The sequence below is a fragment of the Oncorhynchus nerka genome, linkage group LG3 (assembly GCF_034236695.1).
Source record: "Oncorhynchus nerka isolate Pitt River linkage group LG3, Oner_Uvic_2.0, whole genome shotgun sequence".
NCBI lineage: Eukaryota > Metazoa > Chordata > Actinopteri > Salmoniformes > Salmonidae > Oncorhynchus > Oncorhynchus nerka.
Window position 1 is genome coordinate 12,989,116 of NC_088398.1, and position 20,091 is coordinate 13,009,206.

At 41.5% G+C, this 20,091-nt stretch overlaps 1 protein-coding gene across 1 annotated transcript in view; it reads left to right on the forward strand.

Moving 5' to 3' along the window:
* Window positions 1-18,264, forward strand: part of LOC115102479 (t-SNARE domain-containing protein 1-like) — a 135,023-nt gene extending 116,759 nt beyond the window's left edge. The window contains exon 12 of the mRNA XM_029622482.2: window positions 16,456-18,264. The gene's annotated coding sequence lies outside the window, so the exon portion shown is untranslated. The remainder of the gene's footprint in view (window positions 1-16,455) is intronic.
* The last annotated feature ends 1,827 nt before the right edge of the window (window positions 18,265-20,091 follow it).

The following is a 20,091-nucleotide window of genomic DNA, read 5'->3' on the forward strand; positions in this document are numbered from 1 at the left end:
GTGATTGTTTGACAATCAGATGAAATCATAATGACTGGTTGTGTTTATGCCGCATTAAAAGCGTCCATAAGGCTAAGGGAAGCTTTCCCTAAAGTATATTGAATTAAATTGCCAAAATGATATAGCCTAATTAGCTTACTCCTCTTTATACAGAAATAAATTAAATAATTCAAAATAGGCTACTACACCAGAAAGCATGATTAGCCACAGAAGATAATTCGCTTCTTAAACAAACATTGGTTTTAAATGGCATAGTCTTGCAAATACCAAATAGATGATTGTTCAGTTGCGACTGTCAGTGAAAGCAGAGAGACCGACCCTTAGCTAGGTATATCGCAATATAAAAAAATACAATCTTAAAAAAACATTTTGGAAAGCAAATGTCTATTGTAAAGAGATGACAAGGCGTAGATTACACGCTGGGTAAAAGACTTGCTGGCATGAAACTAGGCATGAATGATCCGTTTCCAAAGGAAATCGCAGAACAGCATAAAGTTCTGTATCCAATTTTCAAGGAAAATAGATTGAAAGGGACACGCATAGGTCTCGTAGTCGATAAACTGTATATTGATAGCCAGTTGTTCAGAGACACAAAAGCTACCCACGACTATTCTAAAAATGACAAAGTTCTCATAGAGGAGGCAAATAATGAAACACAACTCTAGCCCTGTTATGGATTGTAATAATACAACAACAAAATATAGCTTTTCAATCTATCTTCAAATATAACTCACTAATTCAACATGGTGGAGATAACAACACAGTAAATAGAATGTGTGGATGGATGGTGTGGTGTGTGTTTTTTTTGGTGTTTGGGAAAGTGTGGCGTTGAGTGAGAAAGGAAATGGTTGCATATCCCAGAACCAATGTATTTCTGTGAGCAGGGGTTGTGAGAGAGCTTTCAATGTTGTGCAGATGAGGGGTATACATTTTATAATGAATTATACATCTTATTTATTTATTGTCCTATCATCGTGGAACAGCATTTTAAAATAAATTATACATCTAATTTATTTATTGTCCTATCATGTGGAACTACATTTTTTAAAATAAATTATGCATCTAATTGATTTATTTATGGTCCTATATTGATGGAACCCTATACCCTAGACACCCACCTGAACGACCCAGATACTAAGGAGAAGTCCCTATCTGTTTTATGGGCCTGCTGTAAGCAGCCTGTATGCAGCCAAAATGCGGTCAGAGACCTTCTAGAGCAGCACTGCCCCCTCAAGATTCTGAGCCTGCTTGGCAGGGTTGGTCCTGCAAAGCCAAAGCCCCCTGATGGGTGAGCATAATATACAAGGAAATTCTCAAAGCTGCTAATGAGAACCTTGACGACCTTGTACCCAGCCGGTGGGAATTCCGGTGGGGTGCCCCCACCCAGGCAGTGGCAGTGCTGGCAACACTAGCTGCAATAGCCCATGGGGAGGGGGTCACACTCGGACATTCAGAGAGGGGGCATATTATTGTGGCCCTGGTGGCACAAAATCAAAGGTCTGACTCCACGGAGATGCTTGGGAATATGGTCACTACGAGGGACCATGTTGTGTGTGTTTCAGGTGAAGGGGGTATATCTGACCTTCATCATCTAGGACGTGACAATGGTTCATCAGATCTCCCCATTTCTGACCATTTTTTTTGCGCAGTTTTGCAGGACTTCTCATACAGCTGCAACTGTATATGCATTCGTAAATCAAGACTTTTCTTGAGTTGGGCTCTGAGATGGTGCAACTGTTGAGAATCTATGGTTGTTGTGTAGGAAAGGGGTTGAGTGTGTGTATCCCACAACTGTTGCGAGGGAGTAAAATATGTTAGGGACAATATTGGATGATTCACAATAATTGTTTGCTAATATAATAATTGCTTGCCATAATGTAATTTTGGTAATGGAGAGACTGGTGAGAGGTAAAAATTATTTGCCTAAATTGCCTACATTACTACAAATATGAATACCTAATTATATATAATACAAATGGAGGTGAGGGCGATGGAAATGCATTTGACGGTTGATCTGCTTCTGTTCTGTGGCTGGCACTGTGTGCTCTTTTCCAAGGATGGGTCCCAGTCTCTCCGGGGCTATGGGATCCGGTGGGTCGGGGGTGGTCTGCCGGGCATTGGGATGACAACACAACTCGGGATGAGGAGGTTTTTTAGCAGGGGGAATAGGGGGGACCAATTGAAGGTTTACTTAGTATCAATGCAAATATCATGGTACAGCTATATAGACACTCAATCATCATGTTACTTTTTAATGGTACGTTTACAAACATATATTTTGATAAATAGAATTGAAACCTGTGGTGAAATAAGTTTAGCCAGTTATAATTATAATGGCTTTGCAGATGATAAGAAAAGACGATCAGTATTTACCTGGCTAAAAGATAATGAAAATTATCTCTGTTGTTTACAGGAAACTCATTCAACAATTTTAGATGAAGTTTTGTGGAAAAAGGACTGGGGGGCCAAATATATTTCTCCCATGGGCAAAGAAATACAAAAGGGGTGATGATATTAATTAACAGTAATTTTGATCCAATTGTGCAAATTGTCCAAACAGATCATCAAGGTAGATGGATTATTTGAAATATGTTATTGGACAATAAACAGATACGGCTTATTTACCAATTTGGTCCAAATAATGATGATCCAAGCTTCTTTGAAAACATATATAAGAATTGATCAACTCTACAAGCAACACTAGACTCTATTATTATGGTGGGGGATTTTAATACGGTTTTAAATACCTCTATGGAACGTGAAGGATATCACACCACAATCTATCACCCTCAGGCACTTAAGGAAATCATGAATGTCATGGATATATTGAAATTAGTGGATATATGGAGGCTTAAATACCCTGACCTAGTGAGATATACATGGCGGAGGCTTAATCAAGCTAGTCGTCTTTATTACTTTCTTATGTCATACTCTCTGGCACCAAACGTGTTTAAAAAGTGTTGATAGGGGACAGAATGCGGTCGGATCATCACATAATTGGCATATATATTACTCTTACAGAATTTCCACGTGGGCAAGGATATTGGAAATTGTATCAAAGCCTACTGGATGATAACTTGTTCATAACTAGGACAGAAGAATTTATAACTGACTTTTTCGGACATAACATAGGTACAGCATCCCATTATTCTATGGGCCACTTTTAAACGTGCCTTTAGAGGCCATGCAATTCACTACTCATCTATAAAACAAAAGCAATAAAGGTCAGAAAAGTCCATGTTAACAAAGGAAATGGAAGGACTAACAGTACAGTTAGATAGCAATAAAAACGGTACTAATAGAGGCACAGAATACGTTTGAGGAAAAAAACTGAAATGGAGGAACTTATTCAAGAAAGATCCAGTGTAATATATTATAAAAAAATCAAGCGAACTGGATGGAATATGGGGAAAAATGCACCAAATTATTTTTCAATCTTCAACATAGAAATGCCACCAAACAAAATGTATTGAAACTTCTTACAAATGATGGAGTCACACATGATTCACTGAATTATATTTTGAAAGAGGAAGTAAAGTACTTTAAGTATATGTTTTTGTTTTTGTTTCAGTCTCCTCCATCTCCACTAACCGAAGCTAATTGTATGGATTTTTTCCCTATTAATAATGTAAAATTAACATCTGTGCAGAACGACTCATGCGAAGGCCAAATTACAGAGGAGGAACTTCTTGATGAAATTAAAGCCTTTAAGGATGGGAAAACTCCAGGCCTGGATGGCATACCCATGGAAGTATACCAAACTTGTTTTGATATACTCAGAGGACCATTATTAGCATGTTTTAACCACTCCTATATAAATGGTAGATGATCAGACACACAACAAGAAGGTCTGATTTCATTATTACTGAAACAGGATCCAAGTGGAATATATAAAGATCCAGTCCATTTAAAGAATTGGAGGCCTCTTACACTTCAGTGTTGTGATGCAAAAATTCTAGCTAAATTCTTGGCGCATAGAATTAAAAAGGTATTGTCAGATATTATTCATCCAAATCAGACAGGTTTTTTACATTGACGATACATTGGCGATAATATAAGACAAGTACTGGAAACAATAGAATTCTATTGTCACGCCCTGACCATAGAGAGGCTTTTTATTCTCTATTTTGGTTAGGAAGGGGTGTGACTAGGGTGGGTAATCGACGGAGCCGAGGAGTGAACATCGGCAGAGCCAGGGTGGTCGGCGGAGCCGAGGAGTGAACCAGAGCCAATCTGGGAGAAGATGGAGGAAAGTGAACGGAGAGAGTCAGTGAGTTGATGGAGAAATTGGAGGAGAGAGAAATGAGAGAGTTGTTGTGTTGGTGTCTGAGGCACGACATTCACCCTAAGAAGCGTGTTATAAGTCTGATGCCACCTGAGTCAGTTCGCCTTAATCGTCCTGAGGAGCGTGCCAGCAGTCTGGTAAAATCTGTGCCGGCTCCACGCACCAGGTCTTCAGTACGCCTCCCCAGCCCTGTACGTTCTGTGCCAGCTCTCCGCACTTGCCGTGCGGAATGTGTCATCGTTCCGGGACAATTTGTGCCGGCTCTACGCACCAGGTCTCCAGTGCGACTCCACAGCCCAGTACGTCCTGTGCCAGCTTCCCCCACTCGCTGTGCGAAATGTGTCATCTTTCCGGTACAATTTGTGCCGGCTCTACGCACCAGGTCTCCAGTGCGCCTTCCCAGTCCGGTACGTCCTGTGCCTGCTCCTCGCACTCGCACTGAAGGGCGTGTCACCAGTCCGGTGCCACCTGTGCCGGCTCCACGCATCATGCTTCCGGTGACGGTGCCCAGTCCAGAGCTTCCGACGATGGTACCCAGTCCAGAGCTTCCGGCGACGGTCCCCAGTCCAGAGTTTCCGGCGACGGTCCCCAGTCCAGAATTTCCGGAGACAGTTCACAGTCCAGAGCTTCCGGCGACGGTTCACAATCCGGAGCTTCCGGCAACGGTTCCCAGTCCGGAACATCCTGCGACGGTCCACAGTCCGGAACCTCCTACGACGGTCCACAGTACGGAACCTCCTACGACGGTCCACAGTACGGAACCTCCTACGACGGTCCGCAGTCCGTAACCTCCTACGACGGTCCACAGTCCGGAACCTCCTACGACGGTCCACAGTACGGAACCTCCTACGACGGTCCGCAGTCCGTAACCTCCTACGACGGTCCACAGTCCGGAACCTCCTACGACGGTCCACAGTCCGGAACCTCCTGTGACAGTCCACAGTCCAGAACCTCCAGCTCCAGGGCAGGAGCCTTCCTTTGCGCCGATGCCCAGTCCAGACACGGTGTCCAGTCCCGCTCTCCAACTCCGGAGCCTTCCTCTGCGCTGATGTCCAGTCCAGGCACAGCGTCCAGTCCTGCTCCATGGCAGGAGCCTTCCTTAAAGCCGATGTCCAGTCCAGGCACGGTGTCCAGTCCCGCTCTCCAATTCCGGAGCCTTCCTCTGCGCCGATGTCCAGTCCAGGCACAGTGTCCAGTCCTGCTCCATGGCAGGAGCCTTCCTTAAAGCCGATGTCCAGTTCAGGCACGGCGGCCAACGAACGGAGTGGGTAATTCGCCCCGCACCGGAGCCGCCACCGACGCTAGATGCCCACCCGGACCCTCCCCTATAGAGTCAGGTTTTGCAGCCGGAGTCCGCATCATTTTTGGGGATGCTTTTCTGCAAGGACGGGGCCATGTATCGCAAGATCTTGGCCAACAACCTCCTTCCCTCAGTAAGAGCATTGAAGATGGGCCGTGGCTGGGACTTCCAGCATGACAACGACCCGAAACACACAGCCAGGGCAACTAAGGAGTGGCTCTGTAAGAAGCATCTCAAGGTCCTGGAGTGGCCTAGCCAGTCTCCAGACCTGAACCCAATAGAAAATCTTTGGAGGGAGCTGAAAGTCCGTATTGCCCAGCGACAGCCCCGAAACCTGAAGGATCTGGAGAAGGTCTGTATGGAGGAGTGGGCCAAAATCCCTGCTGCAGTATGTGGAAACCTGGTCAAGAACTACAGGAAACGTATGATCTCTGTAATTGCAAACAAAGGTTGCTGTACCAAATATTAAGTTCTGCTTTTCTGATGTATCAAATACTTATGTCATGCAATAAAATGCTAATTAATTACTTAAAAATCATACAATGTGATTTTCTGGATTTTTGTTTTAGATTCTGCCTCTCGCAGTTGAAGTGTACCTATGATACAAATTACAGATCTCTACATGCTTTGTAAGTACGGAAACCTGCAAAATCTGCAGTGTATCAAATACTTGTTCTCCCCACTGTATGTGTATATGTATGAATGTTTATAGAAATATATAGAAATATATATATATATATATATAATGGGTGTATATGTGTGTATGTATGTATGTATGTATGTATGTATGTATGTATGTATGTATGTATGTATGTATGTACAGTTGAAGTCAGACGCACACTTAGACTTACACTTAGGTTGGAGTCATTAAAACTCGTTTTTCAACCACTCCACAAATTTCTTGTTAACAAACTTTACTTTTGGCAATCTACTTTGTGCATGACACAAATAATTTTTCCAACAATTGTTTACAGACAGATTATTTCACTTATAATTCACTGTATCACAATTCCAGTGGGTCAGAAGTTTACATACACTAAGTTGACTGTGCCTTTAAACAACTTGGAAAATTCCAGAAAATGTCATGGCTTTAGAAGCTTCTGATAGTCTAATTGACATCATTTTAGTCAATTAGAGGTGTACCTGTGGATGTATTTCAAGGCCTACCTTCAAACTCAGTGTCTCTTTGCAAATTAAAATAAATCAGCCAAGACCTCAGAAAATAAATTGTAGACCTCCACAAGTCTGGTTCATCCTTGGGAGCAATTTCCAAATGCCTTACGGTACCACGTTCATCTGTACAAACAACAGTACGCAAGTATAAACACCATGGGACCACGCAGCCGTCATACCGCCCAGGAAGGAGACATGTTCTGTCTCCTAGAGATGAACATAATTTGGTGCGAAAAGTGCATATCAATCCCAGAATAACAGAAAGGACGTTGTGAAGATGCTGGAGGAAACAGCCCCAAAAGTATTTATATCCACAGTAAAACGAGTCCTATATCGACTTAACCTGAAAGGCCGCTCAGCAAGGAAGAAGCCACTGCTCCAAAACCGCCATTAAAAGCCAGACTATAGACTACAGACTACAGACCACTGCAACTGCACATGGGGGACAAAGATCGTACTTTTTGGAGAAATATCCTCTGGTTTGATGAAACAAAAATGCAAGCTGAAGAACACCATCCCAACCCTGAAGCACGGGGGTGGCAACATCATGTTGTGGGAGTGCTTTGCTGCAGGAGGGACTGGTGCACTTCACAAAATAGATAGCATCATGAGGCAGGAAAATGCTGTGGATATATTTATGCAACATCTCAAGACATCAGTCAGGAAGTTAAAGCTTGGTCACAAATGGGTCTTCCAGATGGACAATGACCCCAAGCATACTTCCAAAGTTGTGGCAAAATGGCTTAAGGACAACAAAGTCAATGTATTGGAGTGGCCATCATAAAGCCTTGACCTCAACCCTATAGAACATTTGTGGGCAGAACTGAAAATGCGTGTGCAAGCAAGGAGGCCTACAAACCTAACTCAGTTACACCAGCTCTGTCAGGAGGAATTTGCCAAAATTCATGCAATTTATTGTGGGAAGCTTGTGGAAGGCTACCCGAAAAGTTTGACCCAAGTTAAGCAATTTAACGGCGATGCTACCAAATACTAATTGAGTGTATGTAAACTTCTAACCCACTGGGAAAGTGATGAATGAAATAAAAGCTGAAATAAATTATTCTCTCTACTACTATTCTGACATTTCACATTCTTAAAATAAAGTGGTGATCCTAACTGACCTAAGACAGGGAATTTTTACTTGGATTAAATGTCAGGAATTGTGAAAAACTGAGTTTAAATGTATTTAGTAAGGTGTATGTAAACTTCCGACTTCAACTGTGTGTTGAATAAAATATATGGGGGATTGGAAATGATGCAGACAATTACATTGATGGAAGCAACATTCTATCCGCAATATTAAAGTTGATCCACCCCTTTAAAAAAATAAAAATAAAACAAACTCTAAAACTGTTTTAAAGTCACCATTGTCCCCATGGTGAAACCCCTGAGAGGTTTTCTTCCTATCCGGCAACTGAGCTAGCAAGGATGCCTGTATCTTTGTAGTGACTTGATTAATAACATGCTCCAAGGGATATTTAATGTCTCTTTCTTTTACCCATCTACCAATAGGTGCCTTTCTTTGTGAGGCATTATAAAACCTCTCTGGTCTTTGTGGAGGGACCTTACAAATAATTGTACGTGTGGGCTACAGAGATGATGGAGTCATTCAAATTTTATTGTTAACTGTTGTGACTAGAGGGCAGTATTTTCATTTTTGGAAAAATAATGTACCCAAAGTAAACGGATTATTTTGTTATGACAAGATGCTAGAATATGCATATAATTGACAGCTTATGATAGAAAACACTCTAAAGTTTCCAAAACTGTAAAAATATTGTCTGTGGGGATAACAGAACTGATATTGCAGGCGAAAGCCTGAGAAAAATCCAATCCGGAAGTGCCTTGTGTTTTGAAAGCTCTGCGTTCCAATGTGTCCCTATTGAGCAGTGAATGGGCTATCAACCAGATTACTTTTTCTACGTATTCCCCAAGGTGTCTACAGCATTGTGACGTAGTTTTACGCATTTATGTTGAAGAATACCGTAAGCGGCTACATTGTGTATGTGGTCACCTGATGGCTCTCAGAATGACTCTCGCGTAAAATATGGAGGTAGCCATTTTTCCAATCGGTCCTACTGAAAAACCAATTGTCCCGGTGGATATATTATCAAATAGATATTTGAAAAACACCTTGAGGATTGATTATAAACAACGTTGGCCATGTTTCTGTCAATATTATGGAGCTAATTTTGAATATTTTTCGGCGTTTTCGTGACTGCAATTTCCGGTCGATTTCTCAGCCAAACGTGAAGAACAAACAGAGCTATTTCGCCTACAAAAATAATATTTTTGGAAAAAAGGAACATTGGCTATCTAACTGGGAGTCTCGTGAGTGAAAACATCCGAAGCTCATCAAAGGTAAACGATTTAATTTGATTGCTTTTCTGATTTCCGTGACCAAGTTACCTGCTGCTAGCTGGACATAATGCTATGCTAGGCTATCGATAAACTTACACAAATGCTTGTCTTGCTTTGGCTGTAAAGCATATTTTGAAAATCTGAGATGACAGGGTGATTAACAAAAGGTTAAGCGTCTCAATATATTTCACTTGTGATTTTCATGAATAGGAATATTTTCTACTAATATTTATGTCCGTTGCGTTATGCTAATTAGTGTCAGTCGATGATTACGCTCCCGGATCTGGGATGGGGAGTATCAAGAACACTACTATTGCACACAGGTTGAAACCATACAAGTTATTATGTGACTTGTTATGCACATTTTTACTCCTGAACTTATTTTGATTTGCCATAACAAAGGGGTAGAATACTTATTGACTTTTAAGACATACATTTTCAGCTTTTCATTTTTTATTAATTTGTAAACATTTCTAAAAACGTAATTCCACTTTGACATTATGGAGTGTTGTATGTAAGCCAGTGACACAAAATCTAAATTTAATACATTTTAAATTCAGGCTGTAACGCAACAAAATGTGGAAAAGGGGTGTGAATACTTTCTGAAGGCACTGTACAAGGTGTATAATGACACCAATATATTGTCTGTATCATGTGCCGTCACAGATCATAGGGTCTTACCAGCAACAATATCTCACATTTTCCTTTCGGGAATCCGACGTATTATGGATGAAGGTCTATTTTTTACACATTAATTCTGCGTGTTTAGAGTTCAACCTGTGTAGTTACAGGGTTAAAACAGAAACAACTCTAAGGTTAATAGTTTAGGCATTCATTTCGAGTGGTTAAGGTTAGGGCTATGGTTTGGGGAAGGCTTAAAACTAAATAAAAGATAACAACGCGCGTGGTGTTTCTGTAAACTACGGTGACGCAGTGGTCTAAGCAGCTCACTCCGTCTGTTATTGCCCAGTGCTGGGCAATCATTTTTCTTTTTTTGTGAGTGCTGAGGAAGGCATATATCGACGTTCTCACAACCTTTTCAAATGCTTTAAATCAAAGTTTATTTGTAGTGATCAGGCTGCTGACAAGAGGAATGTATAGGGCTAAAATGGACCTAAAATGGCCACTTTCATCATGATTCTCCCCAAAATGGCTTGTGATACAAATATAAAAAGCATATTCACCTGATTTTGAAACTAAAGTCAAAAAGGCAAATAACCATGCAGTAAGTGCTTATGTGAAATGAAAGGAAATCAAGAGTACAGAGTAGCTATTAATCCATAGATGTCACAGAAGTAACTGCTGCATTGTAATTTTCTGTATTTCCGCCCCTGAAAGAGAGATCTCTTCACTAGCAATGCAGTGAGGGGGGAACTTGTGCGCCTTGCCATGAAGTTAGTGCAGTCCTTTTGTGGTCTACTACCGTTAATCTGTGTCTATGAACAAGTGTGACAATAAGCTCTCTGTCTGAACTGCAATCCTCTTAGGCAAGGCTTTGTGGGTAAACTCGCCTCATGCAAATTCTAAACCCCATTTAGCTTTGAGGGACTAGTCAGCTGCATTGAGATTAATGGTCGAGTGACTACTTGATTTAATAGGGTTATTTCACTGCTTCCGGGGGAAAATAAACAACAAAGTTAATGCAAGACATTCGTCACTGACTTCCTCAATCTATCCTCTGCTCTACGAGGGAAGGGAAGAAAACGTTTTCTTTTTGCTTTCAGAATGTTTCACTCTGACTGTCACTTTTCCTTTTGTTAACTTCAGATGTTTGGGAGACTTTGCAGTTTTTTATTATTGAGAAAATGGCTGTATTTTGTTAAATGATAGGAGTCAATTTAAATAAAAGTATTCCGTTTGTGTTTTAGGAAAAAATTCAAATTCAGATTGTTTTGATATTGTGGATTCAGGCCTTGTTGCTCAACCTATTTCTGCTTCTGATATCTTCCCTAAAATAAGAAGGAAATAGCTAAATAAAATGGAAGAAAGAAAACAATGTGCAAAGAATTAGAAAGTATATTTTGTGTGTAGAAATGATTGCAGTAAATTAGATTGTATGGATTTAAAAAAAAAACTTGATTCGCGATAAATGCTGAGGAGAGAAAGTGCTGTGCAATTTTCCATTACGGGGTGAAGAATGACAATCCTTGTTTATCTTTTTCCATGCGGTCAGCTTACTCCAAACTTTGCTGCAGGGGATTACTGTTGCTCTGTGGGTGAGGGACTGTCACTGTCGTTTCTCTTTCCATGAGAAAACACATCACTATGTGACACAGGTGATCTGAGACTAGCAGTAACACATTTCACAAACTAGTACCTATGGTGAAAATGATTAACACAGCTTTCAAATACATGTTTTAATTACTCTCCATTTACTGTAAATCTTATCATTTCAGAATTATACACCCCAAACACATAGACACATCAAAACACACACACACACACACACATATCCCCAGCTGCTCAAACCAAGCCTGCTCAGCATAGCCAGCATTCTCCAGGAAGAAGAGCTGAGATTACCTAAAGCTGATTGGCCAGCGCCTTAATGTGTGAGACCTTCCAACGAACAGCTTAGGCTGTCATTACACCAGCCTGATCAACAAAGAGCTCCTCACACAGACAGATGCCATTTTGGAGAGAGTCAATCAAGGGATAGAGGAAAGGATGGATGGTGGGTAGCAGCTTAGGTATGGAGGGACCTCACATGGAGGGTTAAAGAGGCAGCATAAATCCATCCACTATGTCATTGTGTTCCCCAGTGTATTTGAGTGGACAGACTGTAGGTCTGATATTCAGTACAATGGGTGAGCTAGGTTCATATTGGATATACTGTTGTACACAATGGTGTAGCCATCAAATTTGTTAAGATAGAGAGACTGAGTAATACTCACTTGAGAACTCACCACTCACTTGAATGTGAGTGGTCAAACTAGGCTGTCATCTGCTTCTCCTCTTCCCTCTTTCCCCCCACAATCACACACACACCACCCGGTCAACCTGTTGGCTCCGAGTCTACGCCATTCATCCAGCCTGTGTCTGACAATCGATAGCTGTGATAGCTGTGCCATGGAGCCAGTTTGGGTTGTGATTGATACGGCCTATCAGCTCCATGCATCTGGACACTGGCTCTGCTGGAAATGGGCCGTGACGGACAGAACAGGGGCCTTCAAAACACAACCCCTCCCCAGCTGCTCACATTGATCCCATCCACCCTGGATTTCAGTTTGACTTCTAAATCTTCCTTCACTCTGGCTGGGCGATAGTAAACATCTCTACCAACTCACTCAGTACAAAGGAGATTTGACATGTCTTTTGCAGTGCAGGCAAGTGAAGGGAAGCTGGATCATTGTGATGGGTGGAATGGATTAAGGTATCAAACGTGATTTAATGTGACAGCAGCCTCCACTGGTCTGTTGTCTGACTTGTCTATGTTATCTACAGTACAGTACAGTAACTTGACACTTTCAACAATATATTTTTTAATTCAGTTTATCTCCTGTCTTTTTCTCATTAGACTGTCTGTCTGGTGTTTTTATATTGTTTGATTGCAGGAAATGGATCTACTGAGGCACATTACCAGATGTCTAAACTGCTGCATTGCTTTTTCCCTCAGCTTGTCACTCGAGCATTCTTCTTGGGGACTGTCTGTGTTTATTGGCTTTCATTCCCTCCCTCCTAACCTTCCTCATTTCCTCCCTCCTTTCCTCTCTCCTTTCCGCCCACGTCTTTCAATGACAAGGTGGAGTTATGTTCAAACAGCTTTCTAGCGCCCCCTTGCTTTACCCAAGATACACTGCAGAAGATTCATCTGTGTGTGTGTGTGTGTGTGTGTGTGTGTGTGTGTGTGTGTGTGTGTGTGTGTGTGTGTGTGTGTGTGTGTGTGTGTGTGTGTGTGTGTGTGTGTGTGCGTGCGTGCGTGCGTGCGCGTGCGTAGATGCATGTGTGTGTCTCCCAGACTCTTCCGGAAGGAGAAGGGGGTCTCCGTTGTGGTGGCACAGAGACAGAGCTTTGAAGTGGGTGATACTGGCAGAGCTCTCTCTCCCTCTCTGTGTGTGTGCCAGGGAGACGGGGTAGCCTCATGCCCTCTGATCTCTTCAAAGCACCATATCTCCCTACCGTTACTCTCTACCTCGCTCTCTCTCTCCTTTTCTCTTCCTTCCGTTTTCTCTCTTGATCGATCAATCTCTCTCTGTTTCTCTTTCTCTCGTTCACTTTCTCTTTTGCTCACTCTCATTCTCAATTACGCTCTCTCTTTGTCTTTTCTTGTTCTCTACTCTGTCCCATTCATTTTATCCACCATACTCCCCATTTTTATCCACAATTCTCCCCATTTTTATTTCCCTATTTCTCCCCAAAAACGTTTTGTTCTCTCATTCCATCAGTTCATCTGTGCCTCTCTCTCTTCTCTTCCCCCTCCTTCCTGGCATCATTCCAACCTGTCTGGATCAGGACATCGTTCAGATGGGTATACAATCACCAATCTGACGGAAGCCTGGGGTCTTTTCATAGACAGAGGTCTGCAGCGTAGTCATCTTCATCCCCCTGTCAAACTTCATACTCTTTCCTCCTCTCTCCCATCCACCTCTCTAAGATCAGAATGAATGGTCGGTTGGTTGAAAATCCAGCACTTGCAGAAAGAGGAAATTAAGAATATTTGTATAATTATTTAACTACATGTACCATACATGTGAGCAGTAGAAGTAGCAGTAGAAGTATTGTTGTCCTTTAGTTTACTCCAATCAGGGTATGGATGGTAGGGCAGGGTGCAGATAGATTTTGGGTTCTATCAAGTTAATGGTTTGCATCATTTATTTTATTTTTTTGTATCCATTATATTCCTGTATACTCCCCCCACCCCACCATATTGACATCATATTAGCTATCATCATAGTCAACATAGCTAGAACTAACTCGCTAGTAAACCCGCTACAATCATGCAGTACAGTGTACAGAAAGCAGTTGAGCAATTACACTGGCGGGCCCTGGTGGCAATAAATGAATAAAACCTAAAGCGTATCTTGACTTAGAAGAGTTCCAGTGTTGGATAGCCATAGCCAACTAGCTAACATGGCATCCCTCTCTGTTTGAGCCATGTGTTTGAGTATGCTAAACTAGCTAGCTGCATTCTCTAGCTAAGTAAGTGAAAGTGAAAGTGAAAAGAATACAAGGAAATATAGCTAGCTCTCTCTCGCTTCTCCTTCAATTTTAAAGAAATGTATTTGTTCAAAGCTGTTCAAATACTCACCACGTGTTATGCACTGCAGTACCAGCTAGCTGTAGCTTGTGCTTTCAGTACTAGATTAATTCTCTGATCCTTTGATTGGGTGGACATGATCATGTCAGTTGATGCTGCAAAAGCTCTGAAGTTGTCATAATTACAGTGTAAGGCTATGGAAGGGGGTTAGAACCATGAGCCACCTAGGTTTTATATTGAAGTCAATGTACCCAGAGGAGAACGGAAACTATCTGTCCTTCTGCTACACCGTGGTGCTACCCCAGAGAGTGCTGTTGAGGCTACTGTAGACCTTCATTGCAAAACAGTGTTTTTTCATCAATAATTTGGTGACGTGAATATACTGTATTTAGTAAAGTTTTATTTCAAAAATATGTTTTAAAAAAAATGTTTCACAATAAAAAATAAAAAATGAAATTCATTGAGTAGGAAGGTCCTCCCCTTCCTCCTCTGAGGAGCTTCCACTGGTCCTGAACCTCCATATTTGTAACATTTCTACTGATATTGCCCTAAAAAGAAATGCTTTACCAAAGATCATAATGATATACAAGCAGGTCTGAGTTTTCCATTTTCAATTTCCTTGTTTTGTGTGTCGCAGGAACTTGGAATATTGTAAAGCTGCTGGTTGCACTTGCTTGCCTTTCTTACACTAGGATCTATCTTGACAAAAAAATAGATAATGTCTGAATTAGACAGACCTACATGAATGAAAGTTGAATGAAAAATAAAACACCACAGTGGTGTGTATCTTTTTTCCAACTTCAGTTGTATGGGTCTTTTCTCTTCTAGACTCTTACCCAAACAGGCATGCCTGGCCACGGGCAGTCTCAGCCAATGGCCATCAGTCTCTCAGAAAGGATTGCAGGAACTCTGCCCCCATTTCATAGACTGTGGCCTCTCACAATCCCTCTCCTCTCTCTCTCTCTCTCTCTCTCTCTCTCTCTCTCTCTCTCTTTTTGTCTTTCTCTCACCCTTTCTTTCTCCCTCCCTCTTTCCCTCTCTCTTTGAAATAAGGTGGGGTGAGTTTTAATCAGAGATTGGCTGGTCAGGTCTTGAGTAGTAGTAGATAGAGAAGAGAAAGAAAGAGTGAGGAGAGAGATCTGCTTTGGTGATTCACCCCCTCTGACATGACCGCCAGACCCCTCCAATGGACGTATTTGGAAAGGTACTTATGGACTGACTGGAGAGGAGAGAAGAAATAGAGAAAGACAGACTGAGTGACAGACAGCTTGGAAGAATGGACTCCATAGTGTCAGGTGTGAGGCAGAGGTAGTTGGAGGAAGAAGCCATTCTTTGCCCTGTGGGTGTTGTTTGCCCTGTGGGTTCAATACAAAGCCGATCTCAGCAATAGGTCTATGTGACTCATCCCAGATGTCTATTAATTTACGCCTTCAATTATGACATGGAACGATAACGATTGAATAGTTCAACATAACATAAACACTTCATCTAAAGCACAATAAATGGTATTTTCTCAGCACAACATACAGTATAACCCTGAAATCATTTTAGAAGTTGTATAGTTAGACGCATAACATAAACATCTAAAGTACAACACTGTATATTTTATTTTCATATTGTGTGCTGCATAACCCTTAGATCATCTTAGCTACATGCTGTAATTAACAGATGAGTTGGCCAACCCCTGAGTATAATTTGAGATAAAAGTGATGCACTGTGGCCTTTTGTGGTTCTACTTCATGCCCATCACAGGGGGCTGCTAATTAATGAACCATTTGGATTTACAGCTGGTTGAACTCTGGCCCAGACGTAATTAGAACTCATACACTGACCACCAATCATAAAATACTACCCACGACCTTGTGTCACTTCCATAATAAAAAGTACAAATTAGTTCCTTACCAATTAATAATTCATAAAATAAAAGTGAAAATAATATAAGCCTAAGGCAGTTAGTAGTGGATGTAAAGGTAAAGGTATATGTACATGAATATTACACCTGTGGTATTGGCTTAGACTTGGTTTAGAAAGCTTAGCTTTGTGAGTAGCCTACATTTAGTGGTTGTCATCCCATCGTTAGCTTGCCTATGTAGCGCTGGTTAATGATTGATGCATGTTGTCTGGTGTGCTTGTGTTTCCCAGGTAGCTGCAGTCATAGTGCTGTGACCTCTCTACTTCTGCCCCACCTGACCACCTGACCCCTGACCTGTACCAGCAGTCTCAGACAGGAGGGCTGCCCCACACCAACACCTCTACTTCGTCATGGCTGTCTCTCCTTGGTTATGTAGTTAGATATTTGGTGTGCGCAGGTATATGAGTGTGTGTGTGTGTGTGTGTGTGTGTGTGTGTGTCAGGCAGGGGGCGGGGGGATAGTTGGTACTTATATTATCATCTTCAAATGAATGGCATACTAGTCTACTGTGGTTCATTTATACTGTACCTAACTGTGGTAGCTGTGGCAGCCAACCAGCCAATCATGGAAGAGAGGTATTGATGTATCCACTTACTTTACCCTGTTTTCCTCTGTGTTTGTTTACTTGTTTTTGTTTTTTAAGCACTGGATCATATTTACCTGATGCTACTGTATCTACGAAGTATGATATTAAAATGTTGTGTAGTACTTATGATTATATGAATACATAAATGATCATTAGACAAAAACGTATCAAATGGTGTGATAAAAACAGTACTTTTTAATATGATTTACAGCTTTTTTCAGTCTTATTTTACTATCATTTTACTCTTGCTATCCTCTCTCTCTCTCTCTCTCTCTCTCTCTCTCTCGCTCATGCAAACACAGACACACTTGCACACAAACATATCTATCTGCCATGATCTGAGTGTAAAGAGTGGAACATGTGACATAAATTACAGGTTTGTTGATCGCCTGAAGCACTCACCCTCTGGCCAATGAATAGGCAGTAGAGTCAACCACTTTCCCTCCATTCCCTCCAAATGTCTCATTCAGTTACATATTTTCCAGGAAGGCTTATTTAGAGATAGTAATAGACTTAATTAATCTCTCAGAGGGGTGATTATCATCTCTCTGACTTCTCCCGTGGGCTGTATGTGTGTGTTATCACTGAGTTCTCTGAAAAGATGGGTAAGACTCTTCAGTGTGCAGCTTCAGTGTGCAGCTTCAGTGTCAGCTCCTAGCCTTTTCTGCTTCTGACGTCATGCATCTTTTATTATCACTCTTCCCTCACAATCCACCGGCATCAGTGGGCTCTAGCTCTTAACTCATCGCATGCATACACAAATCTGAAGTGTTTTATTATTGTTATTTTCTCTTAGTCTTACTGAGTCAGTGTGCCCAGATATTCATTTGGGTTTTTTAATTTGTACCTTGCAGAGAAAAGGAACAAAATGAACCAAAAGCACCAAAATGTTTGTGAATCTATCACAGGACGTTGGTGGCACTCTAATTGGGGAGGAAGGACTCGTGGCAATGGCTGGAGCGGAATGTTGGATTGGTATTAAAAACATCAAAACATGGTTTCCATGTTTTTGATGCCATTCTATACTCCGTTCCAGCCATTATTATGAGCCGTCCTCCCCTCAGCAGTCTACTAGGAACCTATCTTCAAGGTCTGGCATCACTATTCAAATCTATGCATATATTTAAGGTGATGTAACTTACTGTAGCTTCTCATATCCCTGACAAAAGCTTAAAGTTTCTAGAATTGTGGTGTGGGCGATAAATGATAGCTGGGGATACTTGTGAACGTTTTCTGTTTGAATTAAGTTGTGCTTCATTGCTGTGATATGTTCCTTCACTGCTTGTAAAAATTCTCAGCGTCGCAAAATATGATTATTCACAATGGGAACGTTATGAGAACGTTGTGATGTTCAGAAAGGAATTTGTAGCACCTATTACTCCTCAGCTCTTTATTTTACCATTGTAAAATGTACTTACATTGTGTCTTTTTGATAAATAAAATCTCCTAGATATCAGAAGTGAATATGAGAATGTTTTACTCAGTCAAAATAGCAGTACTGTTGTGTTTTGCCTGCTGTACAGAATGACCAATGATTGAGACGTACAGTATGTTAGTGGTTCAATATTTCCTCTTAAACATGCTAACTTTGGTACGTACAGTTGAAGTCAGAAGTTTACATACACTTAGGTTGGAGTCATTAAAACTCGTTTTTCAACCGCTCCACAAATTTCTTGTTAACAAACTACAGTCTACTTTGTGCATGACACCATTCATTTTTCCAACAATAGTTTACAGACAGATTATTTCACTTATAATTCACTGTATAACAATTCCAGTGGGTCAGAAGTTTACATCCACTAAGTTGACTGTGCCTTTAAACAGCTTGGAAAATTCCAGAAAATGATGTCATGATGTCAGTTAGAAGCTTCTGATAGGCTAATTGACATCATTTGAGTCAAATGGAGGTGTACCTGTGGATATGTTTCAAGGCCTTCCTCTTTGCTTGACATCATGGGAGGGAAAATCAAAAGAAATCAGCCAAGACCTCAGAAAATAAATTGTAGACCTCCACAAGTCTGGTTCATCTTTGGGAGTAATTTCCAAACACCTGAAGGTACCACGTTCATCTGTACAAACAATAGTACGCAAGTATAAACACCATGGGACCACTCAGCCGTCATACCGCTCAAGAAGGAGACGCGTTCTGTCTCCTAGAGATGAACGTACTTTGGTGTGAAGTGCAAATCAATCCCAAAACATCAGAAAGGACATTATGAAGATACTGGAGGAAACAGGTACAAAAGTATCTATATCCACAGTAAAACAAGTCCTATATCGACATAACCTGAAAGGCCACTCAGCAAGGAAGAAGCCACTGCTCCAAAACTGCCATGAAAAAGACAGACTACGGTTTGCGACTGCACATAGGGACAAAGATCGTACTTTTTGGAGAAATGTCCTCTGGTCTGATGAAACAGAAATATAACTGTTTGGCCATAATGACCATCGTTATGTTTGGAGGAAAAAGGGGAGGCTTGCAAGCCGAAGAACACCATCCCAACCGTGAAGCACGGGGGTGGCTGCATCATGTTGTGGGGGTGCTTTTCTGCAGGAGGGACTGGTGCACTTCACAAAATAGATGGCATCATGAGTCAGGAAAATGATGTGGATATATTGAAGCAAAATCTCAAGACATCAGTCAGGAAGTTACTGCTTGGTTGCAAATGGGTCTTCCAAATGGACAGTGACCCCAAGCATACTTCCAAAGTTGTGGCAAAATGGCTTAAGGACAACAAAGTAAAGGTATTGGAGTGGCCATCACAAAGCCCTGACCTCAAGCCTATAAAAAAATGTATTGTCAGGACTGAAAAAGTGTGTGCGAGCAAGGAGGCCTACAAACCCGACTCAGTTACACCAGCTCTGTCAGGAGGAATGGGCCAAAATTCACCCAACTTATTGTGGGAAGCTTGTGGAAGGCTACCCAAAACGTTTGACCCAAGTTAAACAACTTCTTATGGCTGCAGGGGCAGTATTGAGTAGCTTGGATGAAAGGTGAGGTGCCCAGAGTCAACAGCCTGCTCCTCAGTCCCAGTTGCTAATATATGCATATTATTATCAGTATTGGATAGAAAACACTCTGAAGTTTCTGGCACTGTTTGAATGATGTCTGTGAGTATAACAGAACTCATATGGCAGGCAAAAACCTGAGAAGAAATCCAAACAGGAAGTGGAAAATCTGAGGTTGGTCGATATTCAACCCAGCCCCTATTGAATACACAGTGGGAAATTGATAAATTTGCACTTCCTAGGGCTTCCAATAGACGTCAACCATCTTTAT